Source organism: Vulpes vulpes, chromosome 5 (assembly GCF_048418805.1).
Source record: "Vulpes vulpes isolate BD-2025 chromosome 5, VulVul3, whole genome shotgun sequence".
Classification (NCBI taxonomy): domain Eukaryota; kingdom Metazoa; phylum Chordata; class Mammalia; order Carnivora; family Canidae; genus Vulpes; species Vulpes vulpes.
In genome coordinates this window covers 100,151,211-100,169,180 of record NC_132784.1, presented here as the reverse complement: position 1 = coordinate 100,169,180, position 17,970 = coordinate 100,151,211, and positions in this window count along the sequence as shown.

The following is a 17,970-nucleotide window of genomic DNA, read 5'->3' as shown; positions in this document are numbered from 1 at the left end:
TCCTGTGTCTGTAGGCATCCCCAAAATGTCTCTTACTCCAAATCCTGGCCCTGGTTCTCATTATCTAAGTAACTTTGAGTAATATATATATATTTGAGTAATATATACACGTATGTGTGTGTGTGTGTGTGTGTGTGTGTGTGTGTGTGTATGGCAGGTCTTTGTTCTCCAATCTGCAAAATGAGACTTTAAAAATAAGTACATCAGGGCAGCCCAGGTGGCTCAGCGGTTTAGCGCCACCTTCATCCCGGGGTGAGATCCTGGAGTCCCGGGAACGAGTTCCACATCGGGCTCCCTGCATGGAGCCTGCTTCTGTCTCTGCCTCTCTGTGTGTGCCTCTCATGGATGGATAAATAAAATCTTTTTAAAAAATGAAGATTAAAAAAAAGTACATCATGTGGTGACTCTAATGATTTAAAAAAATCATACATATTTTATTTTTTTTAAAGATTTTATTTATTTATTCATGAGAACAGAGAGCAAGAGAGAGGCAGAGACACAGGCAGAGGGATAACAGGCTCCATGCAGGGAGCCCGACGTGGGACTTGCTCTCAGGACTCCGGGATCACACCCTGAGCCAAAGGCAGACACTCAACCACTGAGCCACCCAGGCATCCCTAAAAAATCATACATATTTTAAATAGTTAGGTTGATCCTTGTCATTAAACAAGTACTCAGTAAAACATAATTATGAGTTAATAATATAAGAGTGATAACAAGGGTAAATGCTGTTTGAGTATAAAGCATGGTTTCTCTGAGACCAGTTGTGTATCTTTGAGGAGATAATCTCTGTAAGTTTGTATGACTGGAATTAATAGCAAAACCTTCCATGTAGAGTTCTTATGAGAATTAAAATACCTTACTTGATGCTTAGTATAAAATAATCTAGGGGCACCTGGGTGGCTCAGGGGATGAGCCTCTGCCTTTGGCTGGGTAATGATCCTGGGGTCCTGGGATCGAGTCCCACTTCAGGATCCCCACAGGGAGCCTGCTTCTCCCTCTGCCTGTGTCTCTGCCTCTCTCTGTGTGTCTCTTATTAATAAATTAATAAAATCTTAAAAAATATATAAAAAGTGTGTATCAGCTATTATTATTGCCATAATTAGAACTTCTGGCTCTGATTCTGCCAAATTTCACCCCAGCTTTGGAGGAGGCTGTGTTCTAGCCACTCCTGTCTCTGTTTGCCTGAGGCCATGCAGCTTCCCAATTTTCCTCTCCTTCTGGAGTGTGCATTCTTCAGGTCTCAGTATTTTCACTGGGTAGAGACTCACTCCCCTGATTGTGCAGGAAAAGCGGGGGATCCCTGTTAGCGCCTATCTTGAGTTTCCTATGTAACAGTCATCACAATATGTAATCATATTTATGTTTTTATTTATTTCTAGTTTTCTCCTCCCCTGAATCACAAACTGCATGGGAGAGAAAGTATATCCACTTTGTTCACTTAGAACAAGGGTTGATCTATATCAGCACTCAAAATTGTCTGCTGAATGAATAGATTTGTTTTTTCTAAATCAGTGATAGTTAAGTAAGACTGTCTGCCTAGATGACCCAGATAGTCTTTCAAAAGGGTGATTGAAGCTGAGGATTATTTATTTAAGTCTTTGTTCACATTTAACCAAGATACTGTTATTTCAACAAACAAGCAATTGAGATTCTCTGTTACAATGACATACAAAACAGGTTTATTGTCTCAGTTAAAATAAGGCATATAATTTCCAACAAAGATATTTTTGATTATGTATTTAACCTGACTAAATTTTTCTAGGGACTAATCATATAAGATATCCGTCTGTCACTCTCTCTCTCTTTCTCACCTTCTTCCTTTTTCATACATTAACTGGTAGCTTCATCTTTTTTTTTTATGGTTACAGTATACCATAAAAAGTGAGAAATAAAATAAATGACACATTTTTTTCTTTTTTCTTTGTTGGACAGTTAGAAAAAGACTATAACCATAGCCCAAGTGGAATTGTGCTTTATGGCAGGGTAAAAAAAATCAAAAGTTTAGTAAAGAAAGCTTATGAGAAGCTTCAGGATCTCAGAATTTGTGGCAGCCGTTCCAGCTTGTAGATGGCAGTAATTTTAGGTACTGCTGCCACCACTTGGTCCTAGACAATCACAAGAACACAGGAGACAGCCTTAGATAGAATTCATTGAATTTGGTGAATTTATTCCAGAATCTTTTCATTATCCTTAAGGTCTGTTGTATTTGGCAAATACAGAATAATTAGTAGTCAAAAACATTAGCATAAAGCTCCATCCTGTTTCTGTTTATTTTCTTTTCTTTCATGGTTAAAAAGCTATCTCTGCAATTGCAGAGTCAAAAGATGGGCAAATTCCCTGTTTTATCCCTATGTTGATGTATATAAAGATATATTTTACTACAACTATTGAAATTTTAACACTGTCTGAGCTTTGTGCACTTCTTATAACCCGAGAGTCTCTAGAACCTTTGCTTTCATAGTCTAGAGTTCATATTAGGTCTGTCAATTTACCGAGATTGGCAAATTCAGATTTTGTTTTTTACTGGACTTTAATGTGTCAAGTACCAAAAAAACCGATTTATTCTTCCATTTCCCCATAAAGTCCATGCTTGGAATGAATTTCTTTCTCTTCTCTTTTTCATGTTTTTTGACGTAAGTTGTACCTTGTAAATACTCTACATCATCACAATGTTATTTCACATCTCACTACGTTCAGTGTGCTCTGATATGGCAAATCTACTTGATAGGGTCCTGTTTCATAAAATTAAAACAAAAATATTTTGAAGGATAGGTTAAAGTAAATGTCTTCAAATGTACTCCCTAAACTCCTTTATGCTTATTTATAAAATATTCGATCTTGAAATTATATTTGAATTTTTTATTAATAGATGTCATTAGTTCTGAGCTTCATTATTTCAGGTAACAAAAATGAGATTTGATTCTTCAGTTTTATTAAAATATGCAACATAGAGAATAGCTTAATTGTTACACGTGGATGAAAAAGAGGTTTTGGGAGGAAGGAGGAAATTTCTTCAAGTGTCCTGTAGAAAAGAGCTATTTAGCCATTACCCAATCTAACTCTCCAGGATTCTGGGAACATGCTCCTACTTACTCAAGTAAAATAGAGCATCTCTCCATTATTATAGTCAGCACTGAACATTCATTTCTTTGTTAACCTTTTTTAAAAAATTATTTTTCATTTATTTGAGAGAGAGCACACACAGGAGAGAGCCCTAGAGAGTATGAGAGAGCACTAGAGGGAAGAGGGGCCTAGAAGGAGGGATTAAGGAGGAAGGGTGGAAGGGGAGGTGTTGTAGGACAAAGACTCTTGGCTGAGCAGGGAGCCCACCTCAGGCTCCATCCCAGGACCCTGGGATCCTGACCTAAGCAGAAGGCAGACGCTTAACTGACTGAGCCACACAGGTGCCCCAGAGACCAACTTTTTGAGTGGAGTTTGTAAGTATTATTCCTCAATTCCTTCTATCTTATACAATACCTGGAATATGAGGCACACAGATAGTATTTTTTATTGGATTGAATTGAAATCTCTCCATGTCTGGTACAGTAACTTGCATATAGTTGATTTAAAATATTTTTTAACTTTGTGAAAACAAGTCATACCCTGTCACTGCACCTTTTCCATCTTGAATTCTTGCAGAAAATTACCTTCTCTAGTACTAACCTCATACAGTATACTTTTTTTTTTTTTAAGATTTTATTTGTTTATTCATGAGAGACACAGAGAGAGAGAGAGAGAGAGGCAGAGATACAGGCAGAGGGAGAAGCAGGCTCCATGCAGGGAGCCTGACGTGGGACACGATCCCTGGTCTCCAGGATCACACCCTGGGCTAAAGGCAGTGCTAAACTGCTCAGCCACCCAGGCTGCCCCACAGAATATACTTCTAAGATTAATTGATTTTAAAATTTAAATTGAAACTTGAAAATAAAAGTTTAAAATATGGAAGTTCAAATACAAGTATTTTAAAGCATATTTCAATGTATTTTCTCTAAGCTTCATTTATTTGAGGTGTTGCTATATAACATATTCTTCATGAATAAATTAATAAGCTTATATTAAACATGTATCTAGACAAAGATGAAAAACTGGTCAATTATTTTTTTACTGGACTTAAAAAACCAATAATTTGAAATACATATTCAGGTGTTTTATTTTCTCAACTCAGGATTGAACCATAGGGTTGGAAGGAGTTACAAAGGAAGCTTAAATATTCTACTTCTTAATGTTACATATTTAATGACTATAAATGGTATTGTAATAAAAATGTGATAGTAGAATCAAGAATATCACCTTTTGTCTGATATCCAGATATGATATAATTATTCTTTTATTACAGAACAATTGAAAAACAGGTCATAGAGTGTTCCACTTGCTGGGATATAATAAGAATTCAAAAGGCAAAAGGAAGTTAGGAGATTTTGAAAAGCATCCTCATATAAATCTTAATAATTCTTGCAATTATGTTTGCTGCATTTTGAATGATTCTAGAACAGCCAAGCAGAATATCAAATGTGATAGGTGGTATTTATGCCTGTGAATACGCTGAAATAAGTAGGCTAGTGATCATTAAATTGTGATGCTTCTCTTACATAATAAAAATAAGAACATAATAAAGTGTGAGCTAAACAGGATGCATTGTGGGGTGGCTCATCTGTTTTCCACATGTTTCAGATGTATATAACTGGCTTCTTAACTGTAACATACCTGTCATAGGTAAATTGAAACTCTCTAAAATGCCCTTGAAACACCCCAACCTTTACCTCTAGGGGACTCTGACAGAGGATATGGTTCAATTCTTAATAATTGCAGTATTGCTCCCTATATTTCAGCAACACTGGCTTCAATAGTTAGGCAGGGAGAGTGATTCCTGGGTGAAATTTTTCTTACTAAAATCTGTGTCAGCATCAGTGTGCTCTTGAATATTGCTGTCTCAGTTAAATAGACCACAGTATTTGTGGGATATGATGCAGTTATCTCAGTCATATATTTCTTAGCTATGGTGAGGAGATGAAAAGTGATGATAGTAGGAAGAAGGCTAATAGGTGTAAGTAATGGAGGAGATTTAGATGCAACATACACTGTAAATCAAATATTAATCACAAGCTGCCAGTGATAAATATTCTTTATTTGTTATTATCTCTTTTTCTAAATGAAGCTACTTGTATTCAAGAGTACTGTTCACATTTTACTTCTTTGATCACGTACTCATGTCTTAGCAATCAAATTAGGAGGTGCTGATGCTTTGCTTCCAATTAGTCTGAAGCACTTTCTATTACTAGAAGGCTTGTTGACATCATTCCACAGGGACTTGTTTGTCTATCTTAAATTGTAGACAACTTATTATTGCTTTTTTAAAATACTATTTATAATGATTAGTTATTCATGTGGCTTCCCATTGGCATCTATTTTATCTTTATGCAAGGGTAACAAAGACAATTAAATAAATCAAATTATCTAATTTCTATCACAACCATACCCCAGATTAACTAAAACCAAATTAGTTTTTAAAATATGACCTGTCTTAATTGTCCTAAAAACTAATGATCTCCAGATTTCTCCTTTGCCACTCTTCTTGGATCTCATATGACATGAAAAAGATAGCTTCTTTTCTTTTCTTTTTTTTATAGCTTCACATGGACAATGAACTACAATTACCAAAATTATCACTGTGTATATCACTATTCTTATTTAAGAGCTTAGCAGTGATCCATGATAATAGGTAAGGCCTCACCAGTCCAGGAGTAAGAAGACAAAATAAGCAAAACCAAGTAGTGATCTCAAAATACTTTAATTTGCCTTTGGTTTAAACCTGACCAAGTATAGTCTATGAAACATTGCCCAGGCATCCCCAGAGTGAGTGGTCCAGAGTAGGACCACGACAGGGGATTTAGCTGATTAGCTTCTTCCTTACGGTTTTGTTTTTGTTGTTGTTGTTGTTGTTGTTGTTGTTGTTCCCCCCGCCCCCCAAGGCTGAAGCTTGAGTTCTCTTTTTTCTTTGCCATGTATTCTTAATATCAACCAAATTGCATTGCAACCAGGATGCATTGTGGGGTGCATTATACTGCCCCATGTAGAATTTCCTATCAGAATAGCTTCTTTTAAATTGCTTGCAATAAGTTAGGCACTTTGATATTTCTCCATCATTGGCTTTGGAAATGCTCTTGAGTAGAAATCATTATTGTCTGTCTGCTCATAATGTTTTTGACAGCTTTTGCTTAGTTCTTGATCACCTATATGACCATAACAGTTGATTAACTGACATTCACTGATGTAATAAGATCTTGATCATTTATTAGCTCTTTTATTGTGAATTTTCTCCAGCTTTTGTCTTGAAAAAAAAATCTATTGAATTCCTATTTGCCTATTTAAGATTAAAAATTATTATGTAAAAAGTAATTATTCAAAATATTCTGTAGCTGGGAAGGGCTTCACTGAAACCTCACTGGTGGCAAGTTAAGCAGACAATGCTAGCTTTTGATGTCATTCCCTGAATATGATCTTCTGATATAGATTCACTCCATAAGTGCTACCTTTACCCCTGAGCCCTGCACTTCTATTAGAGGGACTCACTGATAATCGTATGTGTGTGTAGCTTCACTGGCAGAGCAGCAATGACCTACCCAGCTTCTCTATGGCACAAATCTCTGCCAGCAACAACTTTGTAGAAAAGGTCAGGCAAAAGACTCAAAAGAACTTTAAATAGAAGAGTCCTGACCAGTTTGACTTGGAGAATTATCTCTAAGCCCAACATTAGAGAAAGGAACTAGAGAAAGGGACAACATGTTCTGGATTAATTGCTGTCTCTGGGGTAGGATTCATCTTAAAACTCATGATCACTGAAAGATCAGGGAACTTTATTCCAATATCTCAATTCTAAGCATAACACCTCAAGATCTACTGTAGAGAAGGAAGTTCTTGTCTGCTACAAATAGTACACTAGAATAGGATGCAACTTGTCTCTTCCACAATACTAAAGATACTTTTCAGTACTTTGAGGATCTCAGCATAAACAATAAGAAATTGGAGACATAGTAGTATGTAAATTGGAATCTGGGACTGTTCATACTTATGTAGGTGGAGGTTTAACCATTACATTCTGGAAACGTCAGGAATATCTGATTTTTATTCCCAAAATATTACATAGACTATACCAACTACATTAATATTGTGAGCACTGCATAGTTTTGCTTGTTTTATGTTTGTGCTTGTTTGTTTGCTTTGCTTTTATCTAAATGATATTTTACCAGGCACTTTTATTTATTTAATTTGTTTTTTTTTATTTTTTGAAAGATTTTATTTATTTATTTGAAAGAGATAGAGAGATAATGAGAGAAAGCATGAGCAGGGGAGAGTGGGAGAAGCAGACTCCCAGCTGAGCAGGGAACCCAACATGGGGCTTGATCCCAGGACCCTGGGATCATGACCTGAGCAGAAGAAAAGGACTTAACCCACTGAGCCACCCAGACGCCCCTTACCAGGCACTTTTAGTAGTAAGGACTAGAAATTATTAGAGGTTGAAAATACTAAAATGATCACAGCCACAATAATTTACTAATTGTATACAATATAAATAGATGTAAATTATGGCACTAATAACATGTAAAGTGGGTGAGAGAGTAGTAAAAGTGTACAGATTTTGAATGCAAGTGAAGTTGTTATTACCAGCTTAAAATCGAGTTTTATAACTAGGTATTTGATGTAAGACCCATGGTAAGCACACTCAAGAAATATCTATTAAAGATACTCAAAAGAAAAGAATCAAAGTCTATCAATACAAAACATAATATAATAAAACACAAAGCAAACAGCAAGAGAGAAAAAAAGAGGGCTGAGAGATAGAAGACAAACAGAAAACAGGTAAGGAAATGACAATAGTAATCCTTTCCTAACAATAATTATTTTATATATAAATGAAGTAAACTCCCTAATAAAAAGGCACAAAGTGGCTGAATAAATTTTTAAAGAAGAGACTCACCTATAAGCTGTCTACAAGAGCTCACTTCAGATTTAAAGATAAATTTAGGCTTAAAAAAAATTAAAAAAAATTAGGCTTAAAATAAAGAAATCAACAAAAATATTTCATGCAAATGGTAATCAAAAGAAAGTAGAAATGTCCATATTGGTAACAAACAAAATAGGCTTTAAGTTTAAACTGTCTTTGAAGACAAATAGGATTATTATATAATGATGAGAATGTCAATTCAACAGAAAGATATAGCAAATGTAATTACATATACTTCCATCAGCAGAGCACCTGCATGTATAAAGTAAATATTGACAGATCTGAAGGAAGGAGATTTCAGTAATCCACTTTCAAAAGTGGATAGAACATCCAGATAAAAACTTAATAAAGAAACAATAAACTTGAATAAGATAATATTCTAAAAGGACTTAATAAACATACAGAACTTCCTTCCCAACAACAGCGACAGGATACACATTTTTCTCAAGTCCCAAGGAATTTTCTCCAGGACAGATCACGTTAGGTCAAAAAACAAGTCTTAACAAATTTAAGAAGATCCAAATCATACCAAGTATCTTTTCTGAACAGAATTGAATAAAACTAGAAACTAATGATAGTAAGAAAGTGGAAGAATGAACACATAAGTGGACACCACACAATGTATTCTTGAGCAACCATTGAGTCAAAATTAAAACCAAAAAGAAATTGCAAAACTATCTTGAGACAAATGAAAATGAAATCACAACATGCCAAAATTTGTGGGGTACAGCAGAATCAGTACTAAGAAAGAATAAGTTTGTAGTAAGAAACAGCTATATTTAAAAAAAAAATTCTCAAATATACGACCTGACTTTACATCCCAAGGAACTAGAAAAAGAAGAACAAACCAAGTCTAAAGTTAGTGGAAAGAGGGAAATTAGAAAGATTAGAACAGAAATAAAACTCAGAAATAAAGGAATAATAGACTATATGAACAATTACATGCCAACACTTTTGATAAACTAGAAAAAAATGAGTAAATTGCTAGAAACATATGACCCACCAAGACTGAATCAAGAATAGAAAATCTGAACAGACCAATAACAAATAAGAAAATTGAATCAGTAATCAAAACTAACAAAGAAAAGCCCAGAATCAGATGACCTTGTGGGGGAATCCAATTATTTCTTACAATAATTTTCCTTCCATTTATTGTGTCCAAAGTTGAAACATCCATTTATTGTGTGGTAAACAACTGCCTTCTATGACTATCCTCTATGCTTCCATAACTTTATCTTGTAAACTTGATTCATTACTGTTACTATTACTTTATATTAGCAAACCATTTTAGCTGTTAAGGGATATTCCTCCTTTAATTTTTGCATCTATTTGAATATGTCATATATTTTCCACTTTTTGAAGGTAACATTTAATATATATTTTTCATATCCTTTTGGATGGTTTCCTTGAGTATTTATTTTATCCTAAGTCACTCACTTGATTTTTACTTATTCTGATTTATGCTGGTAAATAAAAATCTTTTTTTATGCATGGTGTTAAATGCTTAAGAAAATATGTAATAACTATTTGTAATCTATAATTTTGTCAAATGAGGCCATGGAGACCTTTCCTTACAGATATACTAATTTTGGGGGTGAGTTTTGAGTTTGTTTCTCTCACAAAATTGAAATGAAATTATAAGGATAGTTTTCTTCTGAAATGTCAGTACCTACTAAGCTTTTCACTCTTTGTACTCTTCCTTTTTTCATATCCTTAAGCAAAAGTTTTGGTTTATTCCCTCTGTGGTAAACCTAGGCTGCCTGCAGTATGCATGGAGGCTGGAGGGTAAATTGTATATTAAAACAAAGCAAACTTCTACTAATCCATCCATTTCCATCTCTAATCTTCCCTTGTGTAACCCTTCCTCTCTAGCTTCCTCCCCTGTTTCTTGGACCCAGAGTCCAAAACCTTTCCAAGGCAGATTGACTTCAGCATGCTTTCATTTGCCAACCCATTTTATAACTTTTATCTTCCCTCAAATCCAGAAATCCTTTGTCCATGCTGACCTTATCTGACTCAGCTTATTATTGGTTTATATTTTTTTCCTGTTTCTTAATATGATTTTAATGAAATTTCAGGAGAGAAGAAAGGCAAGTTCATGTGTCAGGTGAAATGTCTTTAAACACAAGCTACATAAAGATTTGTGAAAATTAATTTTAGTCTAAGAACTACCTATATCTATGATTTAAAAATATGTTTAAAGTATATAAAGCAGTGAAATAAAATATACAATCATATATTTTACAAATATGACATTTTATTTTTAAATTGTTTTACTTTACCCTTTGGGTGGTATATCTTTTTGAAACAAATTAAAAGGCAATGTTGTACCAAATCAACACAGAAAATGTTCCATTTTCTCATTCTTTCTTTAACTATTAAAAATTTGATACTTTACACTCTAGCAATCTATCATTAATCCATGAGAGAGTTTGTCATTTCTGAAATGAACTTCTGGCTGACAACATTACTTGTCAGGTTAAGATGTGGGGGTGAGATGGAAACAGGAATGAAAGAGGCAAAACTTTAATCTTCAGCCAAACAACTGTATTCTCCCTAAATGTCTGTTCTAATAAATCAGATTGACTAAATAAGGCAAAAAAAGTAAATATAAGAAGGAATTTTTGAATTCCAAAGTGCAGTTTTTATAATTCTCAAAGCCTTTAATTTTAAGAAAGCCCACTAGGGACATCATTTTGTAAATGCTTAATTTAAAGTATTGACTCTCTATAATGTTTCAAGTACTAAGTAAGTATTTACATAACATTCACATAAAATAAATATTTTAAAATCATCTAACTCTCCAAAATTCTTTATTATTATGAAATAAAAGGGAAAAACCTCTAGAGATTCTAATACTCCCAATTTTGAAAATGCAGGAGCATGCAGATGTAGGTTTTCCTGAGGCTATTATTGTATAGATAATAAGTGCCTTCCAGGACCAACATGTATTTCATAATAGCTTAGAGTTTTAATAGTGTAGGAGTGGGATGTTTGAGGCCTGAAGATTTATCTATTCTTGGCTGAAAGCATATGGGATTTAGCTTTTAGTTTCCATTCAATCTCTTTAACCTGTTCTTGTTTACTGAAAATCTGTCATTATGTTCTGCTTTGAGGCTTTTTTTTTTTTAACAAATGTCTTCTATGCATGGCATGGCATGTATTATTCAGTCTTAGTGAATAATAAAAGCTCATTAAGAAAGGAATTAAATATAGAAAAAAAAAGAACTGTTATTTTGAAACCATTCTGCAAAGGACCAGTTGCCCATTTCTCAAACTTCTTTATCATCATTCATACCTAACCATCTCTATTTTTTCACAAAACAATTTTACTTGTAGTTATGTAATACATCAACTCTCTTTCCATTCCCTTTTCCAATTTCCCTTCAAAAAGGGAAAGAAAGAACTACTAATATTCTAGTATGATGGACTGTTAAAATTAACACTTGAGTTTACATCTTTTTCCAAATCTAAGCACACACACACACACACACACACACACACACACACACACACACATAAAGGTAAGTTTATTTGTAGGTAAGGAATAGGGGTGAAAATCAGAGTTGTGAGCCGCTAAAGGTGCTAGACTTGTGATCTCTGGGTCCAGAAGATAAAGTTAATTAGGAATTTGTGTCCAAAAAAAAAAAAAAATTGTGTCCATAGGAAACAAAAGAATACATAGTCTCCAAAGGAGGCAGAAGTCAGGAGTTATACAGTAATACACAAGAGCTGTACAGAATTCCCTTTTTTAAACAGGAGCTACCGAAAGAAAGTGAAAAGAAAATGCCTAAAGCTCTTGACAAAACTAGCAGTTTTGAAAAAGGAGAAACAGAATCTTATACACAGTAGCTGAACAAAGTTGTCACCTGATTGACATTTTCTTTAATAATGAGTTCAGTGAAGTCCAAGAAACAAGCTATATATATATATATATAAATATATATATATATATTTATATATATATAAATGGTGTGGTGGTATATATATAAATATGTATATATATATCATATTTGAGAGTGATAGCTCTACAGGTTACTTCATGTTTAGTCTGCTTAAGACTCTCCCTCTCCTTCTCTGTCGTTCATGTGCTCACTCTCTCTCTCTCAAATACATAAATAAATAAATAAATAAATAAATAAATAAATAAAATCTTTTAAGAAACAAAACATGACCAACTAAAAACATTATACAAAAATGAAATTTAAAATATTTTAACATGATGTAGCTGAATATGTTTATATTCCAACGGTACTAAAAATTACATTTAAAAAACAAAGCATGGGTCGCCTGGGTGGGTCAGCGATTGAGCATCTGCCTTTGGCCCAGGGAGTGATCCTGGGGTCCCAGGGTCAGGTCCTGCATCGGGCTTCCTGTTTCTCCCTCTACCTCTCTCTCTCTGTGTCTCTCATGAATGAATAAGTAAATAAATAAATAAATAAATAAATAAATAAATAAACCAAAATAAAAGAGAGATTCACTTGTTTACATTAAATATGTGTTACGTATATGCAGAAAAGGACATGAATAACAAAGTTAAAAGATAAATGAAATTCTAAGATATTCACATGGTATAAAATAAAAAATATTTGAATTCAAAAGTTATAATAGTACTTATTTATAGAATGTGGTGTTTTAATTCATTTTAATATTTTATATGTATAACTTTAAGTACCTAGAATATAAATTAATGTATAAAAATAAACGATCATCCACCATCCAGATTTTAGTTTCTAATATCATTCTCCAATAAAAGGAAACCTCTGAGGAAATCATTGACTCTAGGAATGGACCAGAAATTATACAAGATGAGCTTGAAAATTATATGTTGCAAAAAAGTAAAGTGCTCACAAATTCTATAATGAGTGAGATATGTCAAAGGGACATAATAACCAACTAAAAAGAAGTCACAAGAACTAAAATGGGAACAATTTGACAAGGGAAAATAATATTAGATGATTTCTGAGAATATAAAATAAGTACTCATGAATCTATAATAATATAAAAGATATAATAAATAAATGATGGAGAAGATACAAATCTCTCATGTAGAGGATTGCAAATAATTTTTATAGATACTTTCCACTCAAGTATGGACTGCATACCAAAGAGTTTTAAAGGGCGACAAAGACTGATTTTATGGTGAAGAACCTTGACAAATACTACCTCAGCTAGACGGTCAAGTTTAGTTTTAATAGTGATGTTACATTAATAATATATATACCTTATACTATGTGATGAAAATGGCATTGTATCTCTGTGGCAGTTTTAAAGAAAATAGATAAAAAATAATCCTAGTCTAATCATTAGAAAAATATTAGACAACTTCCAACTGAAGATCATTCTACAAAAAGAAATTCTGACAACTACTCCTTAAAACTCTGAAGATTAGCAAAAACATAAAAAGGGTGCAAAATTGTCTTCTTCAACAGGAGCCTAAAACAACATGCCTACAAAATGTATACTAGCAAGCAAGAAGCACAACCAAAACTTGAAGATTTTGGAAATTTCAGTGTATCTATATTGTAAAAAATGAGAAAGCATGCTCTGGAGGGAACACCAAAGGTGGTGGAGGACAATTTGTGCATAAGATTTAGGTATGTCACAAATGGATTTAACCAAGCATCTCAGCAGAAATGAAAAATAAAGACGTAATTATCCAGAAAAGATCTGTGAAAGACCCAGTTATCAGAAACTTGAACTTCCCTGAATTTCATTGGACAAATTTGAGGATTTTATAGCAAGACAAATGTTGCCAGCCTGGGCTGAAAGGGACAGAAGGGATGAAATCAAGAAAGAATGATTCTGAAGGCAGAGCCACAGGTGCAAAGGGCTGAGCTGATGGCTCCATCCTGGGCTAAAAAAGAGGACCAGGCTATCATTACAATGGTACCAGAGGAGAGTCCGCTTGTACCTGCCCCGAACAACCCAAAATTCTTTTGATTTGGCTTTTTCTGACAAATGTTAGAAAAGAAAAATGTCCCCTAAGATTTATGTAGGAGGTCTAGAGGAAAGTGACCCTGATTTGAGTTTATATTTTATTCCTGGTAATAGCAAGATTATTTCTTCTAGAGCATTTAAACTATTATGCAACCAAATACAATGTATTTTCCTTAAAAATAAAGATAATATAAATATGCATCACATTACTTACATTATTTAGAGAAATACAAACTAAACATTAAAATATTGAACAATTGTAATGAGACCAATTTTCTTCAATTTTTTTAGTCTCATTTTCTAGAATAAAATTATTTTATTTTGTAATAAGAAACATTTTATGTATATTAAAATTATATATCATATATATCATAGTTATATTATAATATCACATTATATTAATCATTTTTTGTGTGTGTCAGGTCCATTAGAGTATTAGTGTGGAAAGTGCAATGACCTTATGCAAAAAAAAAATGATTTCTGGATTTATTGCTGCCTCTTAATACTTGGACCCTGGACAAGCCACTTAACCTCTCTAAGGCTATTTCCTGCCCTACATACTTCACAAAGTAGGTGTAAGAATCAAATGAGGTTATTTATGAAGGTTCTGAAATTCTCAGTATAAATGTCAGGAATGATTATTGAAAAAATAATTTTAACAAATTCTCAGATTCATATGTACCAGTAATATACATTTTTATTAAACCGATATTGTACAGTTTTTAAACTGCCATCTATCTTATAAAACATATTTGTATCTGATCATAATAAAGTATCATATTTCTGTAGGATTCCGTAAAAATAACCAAGGATCATAAATGTTTATACTTAAGTGAACGATTAACACCAACTTTCCGTATCTAAGAGAGTTTGGAGATTTATGTTAAATTAACAACTGTCATGTTTGGCAAAAGGATTGTAGTTAATAATTGTTAAGATTTTGAACCAAATTATTTGCTCTTGATATTGTCTTTGAAATTTAGTAACGTTTGATCAGTTTAATTCTTATTTTTGTTATTATTGTTGTTTGTTTCAAACTGGTTTGGTTTCATTATAAAGAAATCAACCCAGGGGAGCCTGGGTGGCTCAGTCAGTTAAACGTCCACCTTTGACTCAGGTCCTGACCCCAAGGTCTTGGGATCAAGTCTCAAGTTACATCAGGCTCTGTATTCTGCAGGCAACCTGTTTCTCCCTCTCGCTCTGCCTGCCACTCCTCCTGCTTGTGCTCTTTCTCTCTCTGTCAAACAAATAAATAAAAATGTTTTTTTTGTTTCTAAAGAAATAAATTGATCCATGATTTACTTTTTTGGAAAGGAAATAGTCTAGTTTCCATTGCATCAAATGAAAGCTCAGGGTTCAGTCTTGAAAGTAATTAATGTAAAGTTTTGGACTCCATTTTTCAAAAAAAACTCTCACATGTCTTGAGCAGTAACAGGAGGAGAGAGAGACCCAGGATTCCCCTCTAAGACCTAGGTAGCACAGAGGACATACAGCTACCCTTTTACTTCTCAAGAATTTATATTTTATGTGTGACTTTTTTTCATAGTTTTCATATGCATTCTGGGAAAGAAAAAGAGAAAAGGATGTATAACTGTAAAAGCTGAAAACTCTAATTCATCTCTTATATAATATAACATCAAAAAGAGTTCTTTGAGCATAGTAACAGTTCTACAAATGCTTTTTGAATAATTTATGTAATTAAGGAAATAAAAAAATACGAAAGGGAAGGTACAAAGTATATATCAAGCTAAAAGATAACTTAAGCTCTCATTTGTTGACTTTTGGCAGGACACATTTTATAGCAATGAGACAACATGATGGTGTGTTGTTTATACAAGAGTTTTGATTCCATGCTTGTCTAGCTACAAGTAACTAAGTGGGAAAAGTAATGTTATTTTAATGTTTTTAATATTTCAGCTAAGCCCAACCATCATATCTATGACTAAATAAAAACCACTGACAACACTTTAGAAACTATTGATAATACAGTCTTTGAGTACTAATGTCGGTTACCTATACTTAAGCAATCTAGACTATTTGATTATATGCTTAAGTTTTACACTGAGTTCTGAACTGTATTTGTAAAAAAGTTATTTCAGAATATGTGGTCATTGTCATCAATAGTAACTTTAAGTCTTAGAGTGATTTTCTTTGCCCTATATGTACTATTCTACCCATGCTTCATTATTATTTGACATATACAGCATATATTCGCTCTATTAATATCAAAAAATTTACATGATTCTTATGTTTGTTTCTGTCAACATTTAAATACTGGAGTAAGTCCATAAAATTAATAACAATTCAAATTATCCCTCTTGGGATGCCTGGGTGGCTCAGCAGTTGAGCATCTGCCTTTGGCTCAGGGTGTGATCCCAGGTTCTGGGATTGAGTCCCTGCATGGAGCCTGCTTCTCCCTTTGCCTATGTCTCTGCCTGTCTCTCTGGGTCTCCTATGAATAAATAAATAAAATCTTTTAAAAATATTTTTAATTTTTTTTAATTTTTTTTTATTTATTTATTATAGTCACAGAGAGATAGAGAGAGAGGCAGAGACACAGGCAGAGGGAGAAGCAGGCTCCATGCATCGGGAGCCCGACGTGGGATTCGATCCCGGGTCTCCAGGATCGCGCCCTGGGCCAAAGGCAGGCGCCAAACCGCTGCGCCACCCAGGGATCCCTAAAAATATTTTTAAAAAGAAATTATCCCTCTAAAAAAGAAAAAAAAATTACAGGTGGTCTTTACAAATATCCATAGACTTTTATAACATATTTCTTCTAAGGTACCTCATAATTTGCTATTTTTAAATAATTACTGTTGCCATGCCTAAGTGCCACAGTCATTTTATATACCACTACACTGCATTCCTAGCAGCCACTGACGTTATTCAGTAATCATGAGGCTACTGCAAGCCACAAATTAATTCTTCCAGTTACCACCACATCAGGTTTTCTGTGTGCTCTTCACGTAGGTGGCATTCCAATCTCAGGATCCCATTTTGAGGGTCTGTGACAAGTGCATTAGTAAGGCTCCTGGCTGATATTGAAAGATGAAGAGACTGTCTCTTGGTTAAACATTTATGTTTCTTTCTTTCTTTCTTTCTTTCTTTCTTTCTTTCTTTCTTTCTTTCTTTCTTTTTTTTAGGCCTAAACAAAGGCAATTACAGAGGCTTTACCTGGGAGGCATTCTGGCTCACTCCATCCCCAGATGTGGTGCACAGTCAATGCACTGTGGTCTCTGAAGGGAGAAGTTGAGTCAAGGACTGGGCCCCTTTGGCTGGTCATGCTGTTCACATGTTTTCATTCCTAGCCTCAGCGTCTTCATTCTGAGATCCCTTTATCTGTACCTTGAGGAAATCTTGAAGAAACGTTTCCCCACTCTAACTCCTTACCCAGTACTTTTCTACTCCTTGTTCTTTTGCATCCTTTCCTCTGACCCTGGAGTCCATAAAACTACCACAGCCTTTTGTCTGGGTCTTCCTCAACAGTGAGATTATCTCAACATCCATGTTGATCCACCTGACCCTCAATTTACACTCCCTCTCATGGGATAAAATGATACTGGTAATTGACTTTTCTAGAGTTTTAGGCTCTTGCTTGCAGCATCATGATCAATGAGTAAAGTCACTTTTGGCTTATTTCATTAATTGGCTGCTACTCCACACCTGGCAGCTCAGCCCAGTAGAGCTCCTGACGAAAAAGATGACACTTTCAATCTTTATAAAGTTCTGGGTTGAGGAAAATCATCCAAGATGGAGAAGGGCTCACTCAGGAATCTGAACCTCTACTGTCCCTGCAAAGACAAGAAAAAGTAAGGTATGTCAGAACCCAAGAGAGCAACTAGAGGCAGAGCTCTAGCTTTTAGGGGGAGATATGTACCTCATCTCCAAGAACCAGCATGGAAATTGATGGGGAATAAATATCCCAGTTTGACCATCCTGCATCTTCAAGATTCCAGCTAGTAGCTCCCAATGGCCAAGGCTGACCAGAAGCCCAAGGTAAAGCAAATCTATGAGCTAAGACCCCC